This window comes from Podarcis vaucheri (assembly GCF_965113315.1).
Source record: "Podarcis vaucheri genome assembly, chromosome: 1".
NCBI classification, from domain to species: Eukaryota; Metazoa; Chordata; class Lepidosauria; order Squamata; family Lacertidae; genus Podarcis; species Podarcis vaucheri.
In genome coordinates, this window is record NC_138759.1 from 104,851,963 (window position 1) to 104,872,352 (window position 20,390).

The following is a 20,390-nucleotide window of genomic DNA, read 5'->3' on the forward strand; positions in this document are numbered from 1 at the left end:
CAGAATGTATCCATTCTTGTAGAAATGGATACATTGTAACAAGGGTTTGACAGTTTTACGAGGTCGGGAGTTTCGGTTCTATTGTTCTCGCCGTGGGGGGCCGTCAGCAGCTCGTCAGGAGGTTAAATGAGGCGTGCAAGAGCTCCCTGAGCTAGCTTCTGCAGGACGAATGCATGGCTGTGATTGGCCAAAGCGCGGCCATAGGAATAAGCGGAGAAAAGAAACACTCGGTCTACTCATTCTAAGTATGGAGCGCAGATAGGCATAGGAAAGGATAGGGAATATATATATATTCGAGCTTATTTCGCTCGGGAAAAGGTCTGGGAAAAGTGTGGTGCTTGTGCAACGGTGAAGGGGGTTCGAGGGTGGGTGTGCGATGGCACCCCTGAGGTCATCGCCTCGGACAGCCAAAAGAAGGGGGGGAATAGGCACCCCCCCTCAGTCCGTATCAGTCCCCCATTCGGAGATAGATTTGCATTAAAGTTCTGTAAGAACTTGCAAATCCTTTCTCCGCACCATTTGAGCACTAAATTTCGGTGATCTCATATTCACCTTCTCCCAAATGTCTCATTTGTATATAGTCTGGGAAAGTGGGAGCATGTCGGGAGCGGGAATAGGCTCGCAGAGGAAAGGAGCTAGCAGAAGCAGAATGTCGGAGGAGAGAGCAGCAAGGGGTAATACAATGCATAGTACAACATAGGATAGAGACACAAAGGAAAACAGTTAAGATGATAAACAACACGACTTTCAATAGTTGTCTGAGCCATCCCAGCTTGGGCAACCATCCCCATAAGTCCACATCGGATAGCCCCTCATGCTGGATGTCGTGGAGCTTCCCTGCTAGTTCATGAATGTTATTTAAATGTCCAGTTATATTTAAGGTCTGGTCAGTCACGTATGTACAGCACTCTGTGCCTATTAATGCACAGGTGCCTCCTTGACTGGACAAGAGGAAGTCTGTCGCGATCCTCGTCTGTAGGCTCAATTGTCTTACCTCGGATAGTTCCGACATGAGAGAGTCTGTGATCTGAGTCGCCTCCTGCATGAACTTAAGGAGGATGTCGGTGAGTCGGAGAATATCCACGTGGTTTGAACCAGCACCGTAGGCGGGGAAGAGTGCTCGGCCTACGGTCTCTCCATTCGCAGCAACGTCTGACAGGTCTGACAGCTCCCTTTGCTCCCTTTTGTTCCGTTGTCTTCCAGGCGGTAGGTGTGGTAATATTCTAATTCCGGGAACGATGTAGCCAATGAAGCAGGATCCGGACATGTGTGGGCTCACCCATGTATAAGCGCGGTGCCCACACACCCAGAATAGGCCGCTGAGGTAAGATTCCATTCGGCCTGAAGCAAAGGTTTGTAGTAGCATGGTGTCTGTGGGTAGTGGCTTCCAGTCCAAGGGGTGTCCAACCGCAGCGGCCCAGGCAACAGTAAGGTTGGGAAAAGTTCGGGAGTCCCTTGTGTTAGAGACAGTGACTAGTCCAGTTGGTAGGATTTCCAGAGTGTTGGTGCATGTACTGGATCCGATGAAGGTTCCCTCCCCTGAGAAGCTGCGGCAAAGGGGTCCCTTCGTAGGGCCGGTGAGGTAGAGGTATTGATGTGTTAAGTTGAGTGCGGTCAGGTTCCAGGAGGTAACATTTCCGGAACGGAACTGTTCTAGAGTCACTGGTACAGGGACCAGTGGGAGGCTCTGTTGGAGATGGCTGGGTGCGTGAGCGCAAATCCAGCAGTCCGGGTAGGGTGACTCCTTCGCCACCTGGCTGAGAAGCTTAATGTAGGAGTTTTGCTCCCAGGATGACAGGAGGTCTTCTCCCGGGAGTGCCGGGTCGGCGCCGAATTGTCGGGGTGCTGTACCAACCGGATGGAGGGGGTCGGTGGTGTTCAGTAGTTGCCTATCCCTGGCGATACCGCCGCACCGCAGGGGTCCGACGTGGTCCCATGAAGGGGAGCGCGAGGGGTGTAAAGAATGGTGCCACCCTTCGAGATACTCAGCCCCTCTCCACTCATAAGTGACCCCTAAGTCCCATAGACAGCAGAACCGTCGTAGGCAGAGTCCTTGGAGTTGGGGCTTCCGGGTTTCTGGGGTGGAGCGGAGGCACTGGAAGCCGAAAATCAAGTTTCCAGAGGGGTGGCTTGATTCCGTATAAGCGTGAGTAGCCCCTCCTGTCTCGACTTCGGTCCAGTTTGGGGTTTGCGAGACCTCCCCGTTCTCGTAAAGAAGGTAGGTCCCATTTCTGCAGGTCAGCCGGTAAGAGGAGTGGTCAAGAGTGAGAGCCGCAGAGCCGATACGGTGTAGATCCTTGTCTCGGATGAAAAGTTCCCAATATTCGTTTTCGGCGAGTTGGGGAACTAGGGAATGGCGCAGCAAGGTCCGAGACTCAGGAAGGCAGAAATCAAAGTCCCCCATTCGATCAGGGTTAGACCTTCCCGTCTCGACCTCATGATAGTCCAAGAAGTGGTAGTTTGTTCGTAATCCTGTGCAGTGGTCTGATGAGGTGGACGTGACCCAGGATGAGGCAGCGAGGAGAAGGGCGGTGGTGACCAGGCGCATGGTTCGAATGCGCGTAGGGAGAGCGCAAATGGTCGAACGAACGAAGGCAATGGAGCTGTCAGATGAACTGTCAAAAGGCGAAGCTGTCAACGAAGCAAGCAGTGAATGGAACTGTCAAATGAAGCAAGCTGTCAATGGAGCTGTCAAGCGAAGGAAGCTGTCAACGGAGCTGTCAAATGAAGCAAGCTGTCAATGGAGCTGTCAAGCGTGGTTGTCGGCGCGTCTGAAACGTAGCTTGATGGTGTTGGTATCTGGGATGATTTCGGACGTCCAGTTGGGTGTCGCGGTGTCTGGTCCGGTCTGTTGGGCCCGACTTTGACCCCGATCAGCTGGTCCGGTCTGTTGAGCCCGATCTTGGCCCCGATCAGCTGGTCCGGTCTGTTGAGCCCGACCTTGGCCCCGATCAGCTGGTCCGGTCTGTTGAGCCCGATCTTGGCCCCGATCCGCTGGTCCGGTCTGTTGGTCGTCGTCGTCAATATATGAGGTCGGTAGAGCAGGTGGAGTCGAAAAGGTGAAGTCCTCGCCGTTGCTTTCTTCCGTCTCCTGTGGAGGGGGTGAGGACTTGCACCTAGTGTGATGTAACCAGGAATTCTTCTCACCTACTTTCACGGCGGTTGGCGATGTCAAGAGTACTTGGTAGGGACCTTCCCACGCGGGTTGGAGTGGTTCTTTCTGGTAGACCTTGACGAGGATCCAGTCACCCGGGTGGAAGGAGTGAGCGTGGACGTCGATGGGTAGGTTCTGTCCCTCGATGGCCGCGTAGTGGTGGAGACGCTGTAGCTGTGTCTGGAGCTGAATAACATAATTAGTAAGTTCTGCCTCCCCCAGCTCCAGTTCAGATAGTGGGAATAGAGTGTTGTAGACGGGAGGAGGTCTCCCGAATAAGAGTTCGAATGGAGAGAGTTTCAAACGTCCGGTTGGGGCGCTGCGGATGTTATGAAGAACCAGTGGGAGTGCATTCACCCATTTAAGGCCAGTGAGCTCGCAAAGTTTGCCCAACTGTATTTTTATTTCCTGGTTCATACGCTCCACTTGGCCAGAAGATTGTGGGTGGTATGGAGTGTGGAGGTCCCATTTAATTTGGAGTGTTTTGGCCACTAATTGCACCACTTCTGCAGTAAAGTGGGTCCCCCTATCGCTGTCTAGGCGACGGGGTATGCCATAGCGGGGAATAATGTCCTGTAGGAGGGCCCTGGCAACTACGGATGCGGTAGCTTTTCTGCAAGGGAATCCCTCCACCCACGAGGAAAATTGGTCAACTATAATCAGAGCATGTTTAAAGCCTTGGCATCGGGGCAGATCAATAAAATCAAGCTGCAAGTTCTCAAAAGGGACAAAGGCCCATGGTCTGGCTCCCGGCGGCCTCCTGGGTTCACGCTTAGGATTGAAGCGCTGGCAGGTAATGCAATTCTTTGATGCTGCTGCTGCTGCGGCAGCTATCCCGGGTGCGTACCAAGATCTAATTACATGTTCCATTAATCTCCCTTTTCCCCAATGTGTCCGCTGATGAAGAAACCTCACTACTTTTGGAGTCCAGGCCTTTGGAAGGACGGTTCTTCCATCGGGGAGGACCCAGATACCCTGTTGTTCGGTGGCACCTATCGATTCCCACGTAGCCTTTTCATCCCTTGGGGCAGATTTGTAAATTTCTGTGAGGTCTAGGTCTGCTGGCAGTTGGAGGGCTTGGAACTCGGATTCATTGTTAGGGATGCGTAAGGCTGCCATCTGTGCAGCTTTGTCGGCTCGTCTGTTTCCTTTAGAAACTGAGTCCCTGCCCTTGGTATGGGCCTTGCAGTGGACAACGGCTATGGCGGCAGGTAGGTGGATCGCTGTGAGAAGTCGCTCAACCAGGGCGGCGTGCGAGATTTGAGACCCGGCAGCGGTTAGAAAGCCTCTTTGGAGCCAAATTTGGCCAGTTGTGTGCACCAAGCCGAAACAGTATTTACTATCCGTATAAATGGTTATCCGCTTCCCCTCACCAATCTCGCAGGCACGCAGCAGCGCAATTAGCTCGGCGGCTTGGGCACTGTACTGAGAGTTAATTGGATTTGACTCTAGTACTTCGAAGTCGGAGACCACCGCGTACCCAGTCTTCCTAACCCCGTCGATTACTTTAGAGCTACCATCAGTATATAATATTAGGTCCGGGTTCTCCAGGGGAAGATGATCTAAGTCTTCCCGGGGCTTTTCGGCTTGCCTGACTATAGTGGTGCAGTCGTGATGCGGGGTGCCATCGTCGGGAAGAGGTAGTAGGGTAGCGGGGTTTAACGAGTTGACACGTTTAATGGTGACATTGGTTGGGGTCAGTAGGAGGGCTTCGTACCGGTTGAGGCGGGAGTTTGAGAAATGGTGACATCCTTTTAAGGTTAGGAGGGTTGAGACTGAATGGGGAACGTGAAGGGTGATTTCGTGGCCCAGAACCGTTTCTTGGGCTTTCTCGAGGAGGACAGCAGCGGCTGCAATGGCTCTGAGGCAACTGACAGCCCCTTTAGCAGTATTGTCAAGTTGTAGACTATAATATGCTACTGGCCTCTCTTGATCGCGGAATGGTTGGGTTAGGACACCAGAGGCTACCCCCATTTGCTCATGGATGAACAGGTTGAAAGGGATTCGGTAGTCTGGTAATCCTAGGGCAGGAGCAGATCTGAGTTCCCGTTTTAGTCGTTCAAAGGAGGTGTAGGCTTCTTCCTCCCAGACTAAGGTGTCGGGGTGGTCCTGATGCGTCATGACAGTTAAGGGCTTCGTTATTTCACTGTAACCAGCGATCCATGCCCGACAGAAGCCGGCCATGCCAAGGAAGCCGCGGAGCTGTCGCTTTGTTCTTGGGAGGGGGATTTTAGTGACTGCCTCAATCCTGTCAGTGGCTAGACTTCTGGTCCCTACTCCCAAGATGTGTCCGAGGTACTTGACCTCTTGTTGACAATATTGGAGTTTCTTAGGAGACACTTTATGTCCCTTCTTTGCTAATTCTGATAGGAGGTATTTAGTATCTGTCTTACACGCCTCCTCACTGGTAGAACATAATAAAATATCGTCCACGTAGAGAAGCAAGGTGGAGCTGGCCGGTAGGTGGATGTCTTCTAAGTCCTGGTGTAATACGGCCGAAAAAATGGCTGGTGACTCTACGTAGCCTTGGGGCAGTCTGGTCCAAGTTAATTGGCCGGGCCCCCAGGTAAATGCAAAAAGGAATTGGCTAGCCGGATCTAGGGGTATGCTGAAGAAGGCAGAGCACAGGTCCGCAGCGGAGTACCAAGTCGTCCCTGCTGGAATGGCGTTTAGGAGGGAGTTCGGGTTGCCAACTACCGGGTGTCGGGGTATCACGAATTGGTTCACTAATCTCAAGTCCTGCACAAAACGGTACCGTATAGGTGCCCCCTCCTTAGCGGGCTTCTTGACCGGGAGAACTGGGGTATTACAGGGTGAAGCGCATGAGACTAGGATCCCCTTTTCGAGGAAGTCCTCAATCATGGGTGTTAGGCCTTCTATGGCTTCTTTGGGCAGAGGGTATTGCTTGGTGCACGGGAAGGGTAGGTCGCTTCAGTAAGTGATCTTGACCGGAGTGGCGGAGAGTAAGAGTCCTACTGAGGTTGACTCCGTGCCCCATAGGGAGGGGGGCAATTCGTTTTCCAGTTCTAAAGGGAGTTCGGGAAACTGTCGGTCCGCTTTAGATTCCTGAATGATACCCTGGAACATGGGAATAGAGTTCCCTGGCATATGTAGGTAAATGCCATCCGGGGAGCATTTTATGGTGGCGTTTAGTTTGCAGAGGAGGTCTCTGCCGAGGAGGTTGACGGGGCTGCTTGTTAAAAGGAAGGTGTGTTCCGCTAGTAATGGTCCGAGGGTGACTTTGGCCGGTCGCGAGAGCGGGCAAGTGCGGGGTATCCCATCCAGTCCCATTACTTTCTTGGTCACTGTCCCTGGTTCCAGGTGACTGTCGGTTAGGGTGGAATAGGTGGCCCCTGTGTCCAGTAGACATTGGTAGGGGTGGCCGTCTATCTCGATTGTACAGACCGGGTCTTCGGGTGACAATGTAAGGACAGGGCAGATGGTTTGGGTCTGACTGGGATCCCCTTCTAATTGTCAATAAGTGTCCTGATCATCGGGAGGTGGTTGGTTTGGAGGGTGCAAGGGAGGAGCAGTAGCATTCGCCCAAGGGTGGGCGGGCTGGTCTATGGCCGGCATTTGGGTCCGGGGTCCTGGTTGTGGTCGGGATTGAGGTATCGGGTTCGGGACCGTCGGTGGGGTATAAGCCGCTGGGTTGTGGTTGCTGTAGCCTGGAGTTACGGTGGCTTGCGGGGAGAAAGGGGGGTGAGTGATCCGTACAGGGAAAGGCTTAGGCTCCTGTCCCCCGTAGGGTGTCGCATTTAGGTAGGGGCAGAATCTTTTTATGTGTCCCTCTTCCTGGCAGTAATAGCATCCTCCAGTCCCCGGTCCCCATTGCCTATAGGGATTTGGGTTTCCTCCTCCACGGATTCCCTTTCCTCGAGGGAGTCCCCTGCCTCGATTAGGACCATAGGCAGTTTCCATGCTTAAGGCTAGTATCTGTTCGACCTCGGGCTTCGTTTCCTTCTTCTTTCTTTCATCCCGAGAGTTGTAGACAGATTTTGCGATGGACAAGATTTCACTTACGCTCTTTCCATCGTATCCAATTTGGAGATTCAGAGCTTTTCTGATATCTGGGCAAGCCTGATCCTTGAAGAACCCTTTAACGATTACTTCATGCTGTGGGTTATCGGGGTCTATTCCTCCCCATGTTTTAATGGCAGAGACCAATCTAGTGTAATAATCGGACGGGTGTTCGTTTGGTCCCTGCATGACCGACTGGACTTTGGTCCAATTAACGGTGCGTTGTCCGGCGGCCTTTACACCGTCCAAAATGGCCTTTTTAAATAGGTTTAAGCACCAAATACCGTTGGTGGTATTATGGTCCCATTCTGGTTCTACTCTGAGACATTGTGCTGTGAGTGCCTGCAATCCCTGAGGCCGTCCCCTTTGGTAGTCAGGTAGTGGTAGTTCTATGGCTTCCCCGGCTTTAGTTAGAATGTCCGCTTTCTCCGCCTCGTTGAAGAGGGCATTCAGAAGGACGTGGACATCGGGCCAGGTGGGATTGTGTGTGGAGAAGATTGCGCTGACCTGGCGGTGGCACTTGTCCGGGTCGTCCCTCAGTGAGGGCATCTGATTTGACCAAGTTACCAGGTCTGAGGTATAGAAGGGTTGATGCGTGTAAACCATCCGCGGGGGCCCATCAGGTTCGAGAGGGGGAATGGGCAGGGCCCTTAAGGGCATCTGGACCGCAGTAGAACTCACGGTGGAGCTTACTTGGTCAGAAGTCCCCGGAGTCTCTTTATCGCAGCCCAGGGTCCCCTTTTCGGAGCCGTGAGGTTCCGTGGGAGCGGGTTTATTCCCGACTTGGGTAGAGTCCTCAATGGTGTTATGGTGAGTAGAGGAGGGGGTTTTAGTTTTAGCTTGTCCGGGGTTTTTAACTTGTTTGGCGCCCCCCTTGTCCTTTCTCGCTTGTAGTCGTGTGACCCTTCTATTTTCAGTGTCTTGTGCCTCATTCTCCTCCCCCGTTTCCTCCCCACTACTTGAGTCGCTGTCGCTGGATGTCGGGGCTTGCGGCGGTGGTCCTTGATAGTAAAAGGGGACCAGGGTCTGTCGTACATCATCATCTTCATAAGGGGGGGGCATTGGCAGTCGCCCGGGATTTAATATAGGCAGTTGGTAAGAGGTTGTTCCCTTTGGGGCTTGGAGTATTCTCCTTACTGCCTCAAAGGTGGCCAGGTATTCTAACTGGCGGGGTTTTTCTTCTATCAGGGCTTTCCTTAGGTGGTTCAAGCGTTCTTCATTAAACGAACCCCCCGGTGGCCACCGCAGTTCGGGTTTGGCGGAGGCAGTCCTGGCGGGCCAGGTTTCGGAGCAGAGGTCCTCTAGTTTTTCCTTAGATAACAATTTGTGGCCAGGAATCGACTTCCAACATGCGATGACGAATTGAAGAGGAGAGTCGGGATCCTTCTGGGAACGGGATGGCTTCCGGGAAGCCTTCCTCCCAGAGTGAGTCCGCTCGTGTTTGGAAGCCTGGGTACCCATAGTATATCTCACGCGTGTCTAGATAGGAAAGAGGAAAGAGGAGGGGGTCGATAAGGATTTGTGGGTCTAGGGCTATTCGACAAGGACTTGTAAAAGGAAAGATCTTTAGTCGCTTGGCAACTTCCTAGGGAGGTTTTAAAGAGCTCTAGCTATCCGGTATTCCTTACTTCCTTTTTCCTTAACCATTCACCTGGGGTCCCTTTTCCACTCTGCCGGTCCCGCCCAATTCCTCATGGGCTATTCCCTCCTGGCAACCTCCTACCTATCGTCACAACTCAGGAAAAGGGGCCCTACTGAACGCCCGCGCCGTGCGGTGCCAGATCGGGTGGTCCCTGGACAGAGTTTTGGGTCGAAGATCCCCCTTGCTTTCGGAAGCGGGCTTACAGTACACGTGGTATGTAGCCCGACCGGTGCGGCTGGGATTGGGATAGAAAGCAAGACCACTTCCTGCCCCCTAGAAAGGACGCTCGGGAAGATCGGAAAGAGAGCTCCAACCCCTTGCTTTCAACTGGGATGCCCGTTTGCGGAGAGTCGGCTATCTTTCAAGTCGGGTCTCTCCGTCTTACCCTTCGGGCTCCCAATTGGTGCGGCTGGCTGGAGGGTTTAGATAAAGAGATAGAGCTCAGAACCCCCCTTTCGGGTCGAGCAGCGGTCCACGCTCACTGACTGGACCAAGAGAAAGGCAAGAAGGTACGATAGAGAGGAGGGCAGAGAATTCAGTTGCCAGGAGACTTCCACCCCTTCCCACCAGTGCACTGGATTTTCCTATACTCACGCGTCTTCCACGTCGATCCGATCCCGGGATCGATGAATGAGCCGGCTGGATCCCTTTTGCTCCCCGGCTGAACTCCTGGGGCTCCCGATTACCGCCCGGGAGATGGCCGGAGGTCCAAAAGGGTCTTCTCGGGCAAATTGGCCCGCAGCCGGCTGAAGAATTCGGGGCCTCCGGTCAGCAACCCGGGAGAACCGCTCTGCCCCACGTTGGGCGCCAAGCTGTTACGGAAAATCTGGGTGCGTATTTACCCTGCCACCCAGCCAGTCGGACCAAGTCCGTGGATTCTAGCGGAAGAAAAGGAAGCTCAGCCGGACGCAGGAGCAAAATGCGAAGATCCAAGTTTATTGCGCAATAGGTTCAAAGCGAGATTGAACCCCGAGGATGGGGCGACATAGACTTTTAAAAGTTCCCTCCAAGTCCCATAACACAGTGCGTGAAACGTCATGAATACATTATGGGAAGGTTGGGTTTCATGGGTTACATCATGAATACGTTACACACGTCATGAATATCTCAGAGAAAGGTGGGGTTACACTAATTTACATTTGAGGGAAGGGAGGGGGAATATGCAGAGCGAGGGTCATACACAAATATACATTTCATGAGTACCGGTGGCGGTGGGACAATGGGTTACTGATATGCACCGTCTGCCACCTGGTATTGCCTGGAGGAAGGGCTGGGCAGAACGATCTGATGGGATTAAAGAGTTCCTGTGTACGTGACTTGCCGTCTCGGGGATTATGGAGTCGGGCAGCATCATGGAGTCCTGGGGAAACTGAGTCAAATGACACCAAGAGCGAGAAAATTGGAGCTGTGGTTGATTTTATATGAATTTTGAAAGGTTCTGATAACTTTCAACCTGTTCCGTAGCCTAGATCAAAAGCGGAAGCAGAATGTATCCATTCTTGTAGAAATGGATACATTGTAACAAGGGTTTGACAGTTTTACGAGGTCGGGAGTTTCGGTTCTATTGTTCTCGCCGTGGGGGGCCGTCAGCAGCTCGTCAGGAGGTTAAATGAGGCGTGCAAGAGCTCCCTGAGCTAGCTTCTGCAGGACGAATGCATGGCTGTGATTGGCCAAAGCGCGGCCATAGGAATAAGCGGAGAAGAGAAACACTCGGTCTACTCATTCTAAGTATGGAGCGCAGATAGGCATAGGAAAGGATAGGGAATATATATATATTCGAGCTTATTTCGCTCGGGAAAAGGTCTGGGAAAAGTGTGGTGCTTGTGCAACGGTGAAGGGGGTTCGAGGGTGGGTGTGCGATGGCACCCCTGAGGTCATCGCCTCGGACAGCCAAAAGAAGGGGGGGAATAGGCACCCCCCCCTCAGTCCGTATCAATGGCCAACTGGAAATTTGACTGCTCCAATGCTACACTAGCATCTCTCTGAAAGTATGTCTTTCTTTTTAAAAAATATATTTTTATTAAACAATTTTAACAAAACAAATTATCAATCAAAATAACCAATAACACTTTCCCCCTTCTTTATTCCCCCCTTCCCTCCCTCTCCCACCCGCTAAAGACTTCCCTCAGCTCCCCTCTCTGATTTGTTTGCACATATTATTCTCTCTGAAAGTATTTCTACATCCACTGTACACTTAAAAATACACGCACCACCCCATTTTTCAGGTCCCTGGGTATGTGCAATACCTTTTTGCACATGGTTTTGACTCTTAAGGTTAGAACCTTCCTACTCTCCTTCTTAAGTTCATGTTTTGTTCTGAAAGTGGTGAATGCCTCCAATTCTTTTTCTTTCTTTCTTGTCACTTCTTTAAATATGAAATAATCCCCTGAAACCAAAATTTCTTGCAGCCTTTTACCACACACTGGGATGCTTGTAGACCTCTGCTGCCTAAGGCTGTATACACACTCCCATTTTACCTGCATCCAGTGTGTTCCTGCCACAGGTTTGAGAAGCCACAAACCATATCCTGCATCTATCCTGTTGTTCCTTGTGAAGTAAGTTTTGGTGCCATTTCCCCCAAAGCAGCTTTGATCCAAATTTTAAAAAAAGAACAATAGAATGTGTAAACAGCCTCTGCATCCAGTAATTACTTCACTTCTTACCTGTTCCAATAACACATTTGACTCCATAAATGTTTAGGCTTCTAAAATTTGATACCTCCTTTTATATTGGAGACACACACCCATGCCTTTGTTCTTTGTCCTTTTTTTTTTTTTGTAAACCATGTATGTCACCAGGAGCTCCTTGGGAGAGAGGTGGGATATAAATGCAATAAATAATAATTTTGAAATCTAATACTTTTGTCTGCAACTGCTGCTACACACATCTCCCCCCCCCCCCCCGCTCCAACTATGTCACAATTTCTGAGTGGCTCATTAAACACATTGGCATTTGGCTCTTAAAATCCTAAACAGCTTGTTTCACACTTAGCAATATGCTATTGGTGAAAGAAGCACTGTCTTGGCTCATGGTTCGATGGCAAGGACCTCTCAGGCTCTGAGAAACTGACCTTTCTGTCTCCCCTCAAATATCCCTTTCCCTTGAGATTGTGCTTAATCACGGAATCAATAACTGGCACATGGCAAAGTGGTTTCCAATGCAGTTGAAGCTGCTCCAGCCGACGGTGATTGTTTTCCAGAACAGAATCAGGGAAATGGCAACATTTCATAGAAAGCTGTCTGGATTTCGGCCAGGACTTGCAACGTTTTAGGAGAAACTTGCCATGAAAGGATACCAAATTACTTATTGACATAATTCTGAGATCACACTGTTAGTACTTAGTTGCTGTGATCTTTAGTTACATATAAGTGAAAGTGTACAAATAGATCCCGAACTTCAATGTTACAAAATGGATATTGTACAAAAAGGGTACAACAGCCTTGTTTTGCAATGTAAGAGAGAAAACCCACTTATAGAATGGTTTTCATTATAAAAAAAGCTGTTCACAGTTACATTTTGGGCCACTACCTGCTATGTTCTACTATCTTAGTAGAATTGGAGTGGGGGAAGAGGCCGGGGATCACACCTGGGACCTTTCTGTATGCAAAGCTGATGCTCTACTATAGTGCTAATGTCCTTCAGAAGTTTCAGACATCTATTGTGTCAACTCACAACAATGTCATTTACAAATGCATCAGTCCTCAATTTCCTTGCAAAAAGTTTACTTGCCTAGAGGTGATGAAAAGAACCTAAAGATTGGAAATCACTGCCTGGAGGGAATGGTGTGGAAAACTATTCAGCCCTGCTCTGACCTACAACAATCTTTTTGAAAGAAAGATAGGTAATTGAGTCTCTTTACTAAACCTCCTGAGCAGAATCTGCCAGCTGTGCCTAATTGGAGTGACTAATTTTCTCTAATATGGATTTTCTCATGCGATTTTTCTCTTAGCCGTTTTTTTCCTTATGAATTGCCAGTCTGAAAGAAACATTAGGGGACTGTTCTTAAGATGTCACTTACAAGAAAAAAACCCAAAATACACTTACAGTTTGTTCTAAAGCTCCTTTTCAGACCTCCCCAGGCCTTATTTCTGCTGTGACCTCAGCCATCTCATGATGGATAGGTCAAGGAAGCACGAGCACCAACAAAAACATTTGAAGCTATCAGGTTATGTCATGTTTCTCCTCAGAATCTATAATAATGTGCCAGCTGCAGTATTATCCTTGGTATTTGAGGAAAAACTAGGGGAGAAATACAACATGAGTCCTTACGTCTTACATGCAATGAAGAAAGTACAGTGGAACATCGGTTTTTGAACGGAATCCATTCCGGAAGACCGTTCAACTTCCGAAACATTCGAAAACAGAAAACTGAAAGAGGAAGCCTCAATTCAATAGGGAAACTCAGAACGGAAGCCACGTTCAACATTTGGGTTCTGAAAAAATGTTCATAAACCGGAGCATTTATTTCTGGGTTTTCAGGAGCCAAAGTGTTTGAAAATGGAGCCGTTTGAGAACCGAAGTTTGACTGTACCTTTCATCTGGGCTAGTTTCACCAGTAGCCACTCTAGATTCCATTTTGTCGTCCCATCCCCCATGGGACACTGAGAAAGGAAAGAATGATGGCTGAAGGCTCTGGTACCCAAGCATGAGCTACACCAGCATCAAACATCTAAAGCACACGGCTTCCCCCGGAGAATCCTAGGAAATCATCACAAAGCTGAAGCCCCCAGCACACTTAACACACCACAGTAATCCCTGGCTGTTGATCCTGAGCTCCCTAGGCACTGCCACATGGGCCCTCAAATCTGACTGGCTGCCTCAGGTGTGGTGGAGCATGCTATCATGTCACCAGTGCTGAAGTAAGATTCAACTGCCACTCCAGTCGACTTTGGTATGTGGGAAGCAGAAGGGTGCACCGCCGTGTCATTCACTTCAGGCTGCAAAAAGTCTGGGGCTGGCCCTGCATATCTTAAGTAACAAAACAGGAGGTTGCTGGAGTCAGCAACTGTGCTGCACCCACATTAACTGCTCACTAGAGGTGCTCCTATCAAATCAGCAGCTGTACAATTTCTGTACAACAGCGCAATTTCCAGGTTCTCTGGACAAAATCTTTGCTACTGCCTCTCAAACTTTGAGGTTGTTGAAATATACACAGCAAATAAATAAATAACCCATTTGAGATGTGCAATTCATATTAGGTCTAAAAGGTAAAGGTACCCCTGACTGTTAGGTCCAGTCGCGGACGACTCTGGGGTTGTGGTGCTCATCTCGTTTTACAGGCCAAGGGAGCTGGCATTTGTCCACAGACAGCTTCCGGGTCATGTAGCCAGCATGACTAAGCCGCTTCTGGCGAACCAGAGCAGCATACGGAAACGCCGTTTACCTTCCTGCTGGAGCTGTACGTATTTATCTACTTGCACTTGACATGCTTTCGAACTGCTAGGTGGGCAGGAGCTGGGACCGAACAACAGGAGCTTACCCCATCGCGGGGATTCGAACAACCAACCTTCTGATCGGCAAGCCCTAGGCCACCCACGTCCCTTCATATTAGGTCTACAAGACCCTGTAAAAAAAAAACAGTCAATGTGGACTACAGTTACTTCTGGGGCCCCTCCAGAATTAGGGGTCCTGAAACTTAAGATCCATTAGTTGCATAGTAGATCTAGCCCTGAGCTACATACATACAAACATGCATGGTGTGTGTGTGTGTGTGTGTGTGTGTGTGTGTGTGTGTGTGTCCTGTTCTTGATATCATAGTTTTCCCACTTTGGAAAAACACAAGAGAAAACGTGTTTTACAACATTGGAATCAGCAGTATTTAGTATTTTCATTAGTTTGAATCAAGTGGCTTTGTAGAGCTATGCAGCTCAGTGTGTGTGAGAGAGAGAAATAAGAGAGAAGGAAGCATCCTTTTTATACCTGTAAGTCAATGCAGAAAGTAGGATTAGACACTGTAATCATCTTTTCATGCATTTTTAAAATGTTAATTTTTGCCTGAAATATTTAGATGATTTGCTCACCTCTATGAATTAATGATCATCTACCTGTTTATACACCACTAGCTGACATAGCAAAAAACAGTGCTCAGAATTTTAATTATCCTACCATTTTAGGGAACTGTTCTTCAGTCTGCAAGGGGATAAAGTGGCCTTATCAGAAAAGGACAGAAGTGGCTTGAATCCAAATTTTATTTGATGTCCATATAACCATTAGTTCTTACTAAAAACCCAATCCATCGTGGAATTTGAGTCTATGTGTATTTCCCATCCACATTGTGCCCATGTCATGATTTAGGTGTTTAGATGCTAGGGAGGAGATGACTCTCGGCAATTCTGGAGCAAAGTCTCTGTATTTAGTTGCCAGCTACAGCATAATAATTAATGTATATGGTGCTAAATTGGCTTCTAATAATCTGTATGTGATCTACTCATGATAACTGAGTGTGTCATCTTCTTATACTGGTGGTGAGTGGAGGGCAGTGAGGAGCTGGACTTAATTCATTTATGATGCTTAAAAGGTAAAGGTAAAGGTACCCCTGCCCGAACGGGCCAGTCTTGACAGACTCTGGGGTTTGTGCGCCCATCTCACATCTATAGGCCGGGGGCCAGCGCTGTCCGGAGACACTTCCGGGTCACATGGCCAGCGTGACAAAGCTGCATCTGGCGAGCCAGCGCAGCACACGGAACGCCGTTTACCTTCCCGCTGGTAAGCGGTACCTATTTATCTACTTGCACCCGGGGGTGCTTTCGAACTGCTAGGTTGGCAGGCGCTGGGACCAAGCAGCGGGAGCGCACCCCGCCGCGGGGATTCGAACCGCGACCTTTCGATCGGCAAGCCCTAGGTGCTGAGGCTTTTACCCACAGCGCCACCCGCGTCCCAGGATTTATGATGCTTACAACCTATCTTTCTCCCAAGGATATCTCCCCCAGCACCCACTCAGACCATACCTTTTATCCTCACAAGAACGCTGTGGGATAGGTTCCCTGGGAGCATAGGAAGTTGCCTTTTATTGAGCCAGACCATTGCTCCATCCAGCTCAGTAATGTCCACACAGCAGCCATCCAAGTTTCACAAAGAAGATTCCCAATCCTACCTGGAGATGTCAGGAACCTTCTGCATGCAAAACAGATTATCTTCCACTGAGCTACAGCTCTCAGATTAGGTTGATGCCAAAGGTGATTTAGGAATCTTGACGATTTACTGGAGTTTTGAAACCAGGACTCCTCTAACCTTCTAACCACTACTGTCTCCAATAATATTGGCCCTAATGCCATTTCTTCCAATTTCATTCTTGCAGTCTTCAGGGGTCAAGACTTACTCTAAAACACTTTTTGGTCTCAGCTGAGAAGCAGACAGCATGATTCACAATAGGGATGAGAAAACAAAGAGATAGTGCTTGCCCTCACAATATGACTAAATCAGAGCTGGCCAGAACTGGGCTTGGATGAGTATTCAAAAGATAGGACTCATGCTTCCTTATCAGACTTCCTAATAAGTTTCTTCATTTCCAAGAAAAAGAGATCATGTGGAGACAATGGAGCAGTTTATGCTCCATACTATACTAAGGCTTGATGACTGAGCATATATCAAGTACCTTGAGGCAAAGGAATACCTTGAGTTTAATTGGAGCATTCCTCTGTGATGGAGATAACATTCAAGTGGGCCCACACCTGGTAGACCGGGAAGACAAGATGCTTGCATCATCTAATCTACTGCAAGAAGTTAAACTTCTTATAACTCTGGGCCCTTAAACAATGCAGGTGACAAAGGAGATGCTTGCAGTTGCGCATAGATAAACATATAGGGCTTATCTTGCCTTGCCTCAAAAAGGAAAATGTAGAGTTGGGAAAGAGCAACCAAAATGTTAAAGGAGGTGGGGAATAAATCCTGTGAGAAAAGGCATTTGGAGCTTTTCAGAGAAAAGACAAATAAGAGGAGACCAGAGAGGCTGGAAAATTATGTGTGGTGTGGACCAAGTGGAATGTTTTTCTCCCTTTCTCATAATGCTAGAACTCATGGACATCCAATGACAGTAAATGGAGGAAGATTCAGAGCAGACAGTAGAAGGTACATCTTCACACAGTGCATAGTTAATCTAGGGTATTTGCTCCCACAAGAGACAGGGACAGAGACCAGATTAAGTATCTTTAAAGAGGACTAGGCAAGTTCATGGTGGTGCTGTGGGTTAAACCACAGAGCCTAGGACTTGCCGATCAGAAGGTTGGTGGTTCGAATCCCCATGACAGGGTGCGCTCCCTTTGCCCGGTCCCTGCTCCTGCGAACCTAGCAGTTTGAAAGCACGTCAAAGTGCAAGTAGATAAATAGGTCCTGCTCCGGCAGGAAAGTAAATGGTGTTCCCGTGCGCTACTCTGGTTTGCCAGAAGTGGCTTAGTCATGCTGGCCACATGACCCGGAACCTGTACGCCGGCTCCCTCGGCCATTAAAGCGAGATGAGCGCCGCAACCCCAGAGTCAGCCACGACTGGACCTAATGGTCAGGGGTCCCTTTACCTTTACCTTTAGGCATGTTCATGAAGGAAAGGGCTATCAGTGGCTCCTAACCTTGTCAGCTATGCTCCATGGCTGGAGGCAGTGTGCTTCTAAATTCCAGTTGCTGGAAACCATAGGAGGTGTAAGTGCCATGACACTCAGGTTGGCCTCTGTGGGAACAGGATGTTGAACTAGTCATTGGCCTGAACCAGCAGACTCTTCTTGTGTCCTTAGATTTGGATACAAATGAAGGCTATAACCCTGGGGTCAACAAGGTTTATCTTGCCTGGGCCAGATCTGTCCCGCAGAGATCCCTTTGTGGGCCAGATCGCGCACGCATGATTTTCAATGCCTGCACGTGCACAGATGCAATTTCCAGTGCCGTGGAAGCAAGACCCTGCGCTGCGCTGGTTTAGCGCAGTGCGAGAGCGGGCAGCTCTCTTCAGGGGCAGCTCATGGGCCAGTCAAACGACCTGTGTGGGCTGCTTCTGGCCCATGGGCCTTAGGTTGCCGACCCCTGCTATAACCCCATGCCCCCTTGCCTGGAATAAGCCACGCAGAATTCAGCAGGACTTCTGAGGTGACATGTTCTGTCGGTTACCTAATCAGTAAGTATCCATAAGGATAAGCAAAACAGGTCTGGGGTGAAGCACCGTTGTGATATTCATTTATTTAGCTGCACTGAAAGCCCACCTTTCTTTCAAGGAGCTCATGGTCCATGTTGACTTGAAAGACGCAGTGGTGCAGCCACTCTTCAGAAATGGGACCTGGATGAGTTGGTTTGAACTGACTGACAGCAAATATCCCTTTTCTGGAGAAGTGATGAAGAGGGTCATTGCAGGGCTACTGCTGGCATTCTTAGATGGTATGGATTATTTACACCCATCCCAATTTGGGTTCAGGCCTGGCCTTGGTTTCCCCTTGGTCAAGAATAAGACAAAAGGACATTGCTCCTGCTTCTTGAACTGTGCCTTTTAATGTAGGTTATACCTTTTGTTGAATAAAACATAAACCAAGTAGCTATTGCTTGAGGGTGTCTCTTTGTTCAAACAAATTTATCAGAGCTTCAGGGCAGGGCAGGCCAGAGGTGGGGGGAGCCAGGGACCACATCATCTCCTTTCAGAGGCAGACATGAAGCAAACTGATTAGTTCTGAAATGCTAATGTTCAAATGCAGTTGAACATTGCAAGGTGACTAGTACAATGACCAAGGGTAGAGTAGGGGGGAACCATCAGGGCTGCTCTTTGCTGCTATTGCTGAGCTCTCTCTGCCTGTTTAGCTCTTTTGTTTCATTTTACAAGCACACAAAACTGGGTGGGAGAAAGATTTTCAAACCAGCTGCACACCAGTACATATGTATGCTTTGGTTGCATTATTAATATTACTGCTGTTTTGGAGCATGTGCATTGGCTTCAACCAATCTGGGCTAACTGTCCATTTTCTCATCCTAACTTTCTTATTCTTCTCATCTCTTCTACCTCTTCACCTTCTTAACCAGATGCTCTCCCAACTTTCTACTCTGCCTCACCCTGGTTCCTGTTCTTCTTCAAAACCCTCACCAGTCTTACACAAAGTACGTCTGATTATAGTTGTGTCAAAGGGAAGGGAGAGGTATAAGGCAGCCTGCAGTTTTTCAATCACTGGAAGCAATTTGGGAAGGGAAGGAATTGCACAACTACATAGCTTCGGTTTCTTCCTCCTTCCCTCATCAAAGCCAGTTGTATAATAGATAGTGTATTTGTTTACTCCACTTAATTTCTTGATTAGCTGTTTCTAATCTTTATTTCTTTTCACAACTTTATATACCGCTTGATTGTAATAAAACCTCTAAGCAGTTTTTTTTAAAAAAACACACATTAAAACAAAATTATCAATAAAAGAAAGTTAAAAGCAGGTATTTTAAGCAAGCAAGAAGGTATTAAAACACATTTCAGCATCCTACATGTCTGGATAGGCTTGCCTAAATGAAAGTGCTTTACGCAAGTGAGAAAAAGAAAACAGCAAAGGTGCCTCCCTTTCAATAGGCAGGAAGTTCCACAGTGTAGGTTCTGCCACACTAAAAGGTAGTGTTTTCCCAGTTGTGTGTGAAAAGGTGAACAGTACAGTGGTGCCTCGCAAGACGAAATTAATTCGTTCTGCAAGTCTCTTCGTCTTGCGAGTTTTTCGTCTTGCGATGCACGGTTTCCCATAGGAATGCATTGAAAATCAATTAATGCGTTCCTATGGAAACCGCCTTCAGACCAGGTCCGGGGACAGTCTGTCCCCGACCTCTTCTGAAGGCTGGGGGGGGACAAGGGCTTTTCTTCCCACCCCCAGCATTTTAAAAAACCCCAGGACAGCGGAGGACTTCTCCGCTGTCTGGGGCAATTTAAAAGCCCCTGGGAAGGCAGGCAGGGGGGACAAAGACTTTTGCCACCCGCCAGCCTTCAGAAGAGGTCCAGGACCTCTTCTGAAGGCGGGCGGGGGGCGAAAGTCTTTGCTCCCCCCCCCCGCCTTCAAAAGCTGTCCTGGACAGGCTTCGCGGACCTCTCCCTCTGCTTGCGGAGAGTTGCCAGCATGCCGAAGCCTGCGCGCGCTGAGATCAGCGCACCCAGGCTTCGCGGCCCCGCCGCCCGGCTTCGGAGCATCGTTCCGAAGCCGGGCGGCAGGAGGAGGTGTTCCTGCCCCGCCACCCGGCTTCGGAGGAGCCTTCCGAAGCCCGGCGGCGGGTGGAGGTGTTCCCGCCCCACCGCCCAGCTTCGGAGGAGGTCCGAGGACAGTGGGGAAGACCCGCTGCGCTTCCCCGCTGTCCCGGAGATTTCACTATGGGCTGTCGTCTTGCGAAGCAAGCCCATAGGGAAATTCGTTTTGCGAAGCGCCTCCAAAACGGAAAACCCTTTCGTCTAGCGGGTTTTCCGTCTTGCGAGGCGTTCGTCTTGCGGGGTACCACTGTATCTTGATTCTTTTCTCCAACTATCTGTTTGGAGGAGTGGATTTAATTTCAACTCCCTTGGAGGGCAGAATTAATTTGTAACAATTCAACAAAAATGCTGCAGCAAAACAAACTATTTTATCAGCTTGGGCAACCCAAAGCATGTAAATATCA